The sequence below is a fragment of the Balaenoptera borealis genome (assembly GCF_965194805.1).
Source record: "Balaenoptera borealis genome assembly, chromosome: 4".
In the NCBI taxonomy this organism is placed as follows: Eukaryota; Metazoa; Chordata; class Mammalia; order Artiodactyla; family Balaenopteridae; genus Balaenoptera; species Balaenoptera borealis.
The window spans coordinates 1,329,013-1,335,012 of NC_138861.1; positions in this window are offsets into that span (position 1 = coordinate 1,329,013).

Below are 6,000 nucleotides of genomic sequence, written 5' to 3' on the forward strand. Positions count from 1 at the left end.
TATGCACCCAACATAGGAGCACCTCAATACATAAGGCAAATGCTAACAGCCATAAAAGGGGAAATCGATAGTAACACAATCATAATAGGGGACTTTAACACCCCACTTTCACCAATGAACACATCATCCAAAATGAAAATAAATAAGGAAACACAAACTTTAAATGATACATTAAACAAGATGGACTTAATTGATATTTATAGGACATTCCATCCAAAAACAACAGAATACACTCTCTTCTCAAGTGCTCATGGAACATTCTCCAGAACAGATCATATCTTGAGTCACAAATCAAGCCCTTGTAAATTTAAGAAAATTGAAATCGTATCAAGTATCTTTTCCGACCACAATGCTATGAGAATAGATATCAATGACAGGAAAAAAAACTGTAAAAAATACAAACACATGGAGGCTAAACAATACACTACTAAATAACCAAAAGAACACTGAGGAAATCAAACAGGAAGTAAAAAAAATACCTAGAAACAAATGAGAATGAAAACACGACGACCCAAAACCTATGGTATGCAGCAAAAGCAGATCTAAGAGGGAAGTTTATACCAATACAATCTTACCTCAAGAAACAAGAAAAATCTCAAATAAACACCCTAAACTTACACCTAAATCAATTAGAGAAAGAACAAAAATAAAACCCCAAAGCCGGCAGAAGGAAAGAAATCATAAAGATGAGATCAGAAATAAATGAAAGAGAAATGAAGGAAATAATAGCAAAGATCAATAAAACTAAAAGCTGGTTTTTTGAGAAGATAAACAAAATTGATAAACAGTAAGCCAGACTCATCAAGAAAAAAATGGAGAAGACTCAAATCAATAGAATTAGAAATGAATAAGGATAAGTAACAACTGACACTGCAGAAATACAAAGGAACATGAGAGATTACTACAAGCAACTATATGCCAATAAAATGGACAACCTGGAAGAAATGGACACATTCTAAGAAAAACACAACCTTCTGAAACTGAACCAGGAAGAAATAGAAAATATAAACAGACCAATCACAAGCACTGAAATAGAAACTGTGATTAAAAATCTTCCAACAAACAAAAACCCAGGACCAGAAGGATTCACAGGCAAATTGTATCAAACATTACCAAAGATCCAACATCTATTCTTCTCAAACTCTTCCAAAATATAGCAGAAGGAGGAACACTCCCAAACTCATTCTATGAGGCCACCATCACGCTGATACCAAAACCAGACAAAGATGTCACAAAGAAAGAAAACTACAGGTCAATATCACTGATGAACATAGATGCAAAAATCCTCAACAAATACTAGCAAACAGAATCCAACAGCACATTAAAAGGATCATACACCACGATCAAGTGGGGTTTATCCCAGGGATGCAAGGATTCTTCAATATACGCAAATCAATCAATGTGATACACCGTATTAACAAATTGAAGGATAAAAACCATATGATCATCTCAATATATGCAAAAATGCTTTCAACAAAATTCAACACCCATTTATCATAAAAACCCTCCAGAAAGTAGGCATAGACGGAATTTACCTCAACATAATAAAGGCCATATATGACAAACCCACAGCCAACATCATTCTCAGTGGTGAAAAACTGAAACCATTTCCACTAAATCAGGAAAAAGACAAGGTTGCCCACTCTCACCGCTATTATTCAACATAGTTTTGGAAGTTTTAGCCACAACAATCAGAGAAGAAAAAGAAATAAAAGGAATCCAAATTGGAAAAGAAGAAGTAAAGCTGTCACTGTTTGCAGATGACATCATACTATACATGGAGAATCCTAAAGTTCCTACCAGAAAATTACCAGAGCTAATCAATGAATTTGGTGAAGCAGCGGGATACAAAATTAATTTCACAGAAAACTCTTGCATTCTTATACACTAATGATGAAAAATCTGAAAGAGAAATTAAGGAAACACTCTCATTTACCACTGCAACAAAAAGAATAAAACACCCAGGAATAAACCTACCTTAGGAGACAATAGACCTGTATGCAGAAAACTATAAGACACTGAAGAAAGAAATTAAAGATGATACAAACAGATGGAGAGATATACCATGTTCTTGGATTGGAAGAATCAACATTGTGAAAATGACTATACTACCCAAAGCAATGTACAGATTCTATGCCATCCCTATCAAACTACCAATGGCATTTTTCACAGAACTAAAACAAAAAATTTCACAATTTGTATGGAAACACAAAAGACCCCGAATAGCCAAAGCAATCTTGACAAAGAAAAAACAGAGCTGGAGGAATCAGGCTCCCTGACTTCAGACTATACTACAAAGCTACAGTAATCAAGATAATATGGTTCTAGCACAAAACCAGAAATATAGATCAATGGAACAGGATAGAAAGCCCAGAGATAAACCCATGCACATATGGTCACCTTATTTTTTATAAAGGAGGCAAGAATACACAGTGGAGAAAAGACAGCCTCTTCAATAAGTGGTGCTGGTTGGGCTTCCCTGGTGGCACAGTGGTTGAGAATCTGCCTGCCAATGCAGGGGAAACGGGTTCGAGCCCTGGTCTGGGAAGATCCCACATGCCGCGAAGCAACTGGGCCCGTGAGCCACAACTGCTGAGCCTGTGCGTCTGGAGCCTGTGCTCCGCAACAAGAGAGGCCGTGACAGTGAGAGGCCTGCGCACCGCAATGAAGAGTGGCCCCCGCTCGCCGCAACTAGAGAAAGCCCTTGCACAGAAACGAAGACCCAACACAGCCATAAATAAATAAATAAATAAATAAATAAATTTATAAAAATAAATAAATAAATAAGTGGTGCTGGGAAAACTGGACAGCACCATGTAAAAGAATTAATTTACAACACTCCCCAACACCATACACAAAAATAAACTCAAAATGGATTAAAGACCTAAATGTAAGGCCAGACACTATAAAACTCTTAGAGGAAAACATAGGCCGAACACTCTATGATATAAATAACAGCAAGATCCTTTTTGACCCACCTCCTAGAGAAATGGAAATAAAAACAAAAATAAACAAATGGGACCTAATGAAACTTAAAAGCTTTTGCACAGTGAAGGAAACCATAAACAAGATGAAAAGACAACCCTCAGAACGGGAGAAAATATTTGTAAAGGAAGCAACTGGCAAAGGATTAATCTCTTAAAATATACAAGAAGTTCATGCAGCTCAACATCAAAAAAAAACCAAACAACCCAATCCAAAAATGGGCAGAAGACCTAAATAGACATTTCTCCAAAGAAGATGTACAGATTGCCAACAAACACATGAAAGAATGCTCAAAATCACTAATCATTAGAGAAATGCAAATCAAAACTACAATGAGATATCATCTCACACCGGTCAGAATGGCCATCATCAAAAAATCTAGAAACAATAAATGCTGGAGAGGGTGTGGAGAAAAGGCAACCCTCTTGCACTGTTGGTGGGAATGTAAATTGTTATAGCCACTATGGAGAACAGTATGGAGGTTCCTTAAAAAAACTAAAAATAGAACTACCATACAACCAGCAATCCCACTACTAGGCATATATCCTGAGAAAACCATAATTCAAAAAGAGTCATGTACCAAAATGTTCACTGCGGCTCTATTTACAATAGCCAGGACATGGAAGCAACCTAAGTGTCCATCGACAGATGAATGGAAAAAGAACATGTGGCACATATATAGAATGGAATATTACTAAGCCATAAAAAGAAACGAAATTGAGTTATTTGTAGTGAGGTGGATGGACCTAGAGACTGTCATACAGAGTGAAGTAAGTCAGCAAGAGAGAAACAAATACCATATGCTAACACATATATGGCATCTAAAAAACAAAAACAAAAATGGTTCTGAAGAACCTAGGGGCAGGACAGGAATAAAGACGCAGATGTAGTGAATGGACTTGAGGACACGGGGAGGGGGAAGGGTAAGCTGGGATGAAGTGAGAGAGTGGCATGGACATATATACACTACCAAATAGATAGCTAGTGGGAAGCAGCTGCATAGCACAGGGAGATCAGCTCGGTGCTTTGTGACCACCTAGAGGGGTGGGATAGGGAGGGTGGGAGGGAGACGCAAGAGGGAGGGGATATGGGGATGTATGTATATGTATAGCTGACTCACTTTGTTATACAGCAGAAACTAACACACCATTGTAAAGCAATTATACTCCAATAAAGATGTTCAAAAAATAAAAAAGGCAGGAAATCCTGTCATGTGCTGCAACACTGATGAACCTCGAGGACATTAAGCTGAGTGAAAGAAACCAGTCACAAAAGACAAATACTGCATGAATCCACTCATGTGAGGTATCTAAAATAGTCAAACTCTTAGAAACAGAGAGTAAAATGGTGGTTTCCAGGAGCAGGGGGAGCGGGTGAAAGGGGAGAAGTTCAGTGGGTGTAGTTTCTGTTTTCACAGATGAAAATTTTCCAGAGATATGCTACAATGTGCATATAGTTAACACTGTTTTACTGTAAGTTAAGATGGTAAATTTTATGTTATATATTTTTTACCACAGTACCAAAATGTTCTAAACTTACCTCTTGCATGAAAAATTTGGAATAAGGACTTCCCTGGTGGCGCAGTGGTTAAGAATCCTCCTGCCAATGCAGGGGACACAGGTTCGAGCCCTGGTCCGGGAAGATCCCACATGCCACGGAGCAACTAAGCCCGTGTGCCACAACTACTGAGCCTGCGCTCTAGAGCCTGCAAGCCACAACTACTGAGCCCACGAGCCACAACTACTGAAGCCCACGCACGTAAAGCCCGTGTTCCGCAACAAGAGGAGCCACCGCAATGAGAAGCTAGTGCACCGCAACGAAGAGTAGCCCCCGCTCGCCGCAACTGGAGAAAGCTCATGTGCAGCAATGAAGACCCAACACAGCCAAAAATAAATTAATTAATTAATTTTAAAAATTTGGAATAAAAATTGAAATTAGTATAGTAAGAAACACGAAATAACTCTCTTGGATTTTTTCACTTCAGCCTGCCATTCAAGTATATACAATCTCCTGTAATATGATTGAAAGCCAATGGGGAAGAATTATACAGAGAAAAATAAATGTTTGTCTTTCTCTCCATAACTATGGGGAAAGGCTGGTTAGGAAAAACCCAGAGTCCACAGAGGAAAAGACACACTGGTAAGTTCTTTCAGATCACTGGGCTCTACCGAATCATTCGTCTCTGCCAGATCATGCCAGAAGGGCAAATAGAAAATATTGACAGGTAAACAATCAAACAGATTCTATAGGGCCTGAGATTTTACATTTATATTCCGTAACTTTGTCTCACCTGGAAGTGTTTCAGTGAGTACAAGGGCTTTCTCGGCTGATCAAGGAAAAAAAAAAAAAAAGATGTGACCATGAGGTGGCACCAGGACACAACAATCTCTGTGACAGGTTTGCCTGCGGGGATGTCCTTCGTAGCAGGGGACTTCCCAGAGGTCATCAGTCAGGAGGGGATGAGGCAGAGGGGCCCCTGAGGGAGAGGACGATCAGAAAGGGAACTCACAGGTCTCCATGACGTCACTCAGCAGTGAGATGGGGCACCTGTGGGTCAGAGCTCCAAAGGTCAGAGGTCAGGGTCTTCCAAGCTCAGGCCAGCAGATGTTGGATGTAGTTTTGTGGGGTAGAACAGGTAGGTCTAAGTGGCTAAAATTCTCTATATTGAGGTTATATTTAAGCCAACTGAATGTGTAGAAATTTGGGTTTGGTACCAGTGAGTTTTTGAGCTAATGGGTCCCAGCCTGCTGTGAGGAAATAGACAATATAGGACAATACATAAGGGGCTGTCTTGAACCCATCTCTGTACCCAGTACGTCACAAGGTGTCACTTCAACAATAGAGGACCGGAACCTGCATTAGCATCTCAGGAAAATCATTGTTCCCCTAAGTGTTTTCAAATGAAGCCATGCTATTTTCAAAGGAAGAAAATACATGTCATTTAGTCAACTTTGGGAAATATAAACATATTTTTGTGACATAAAAAATACTTCATGTTTATGATGGTGTGACTCA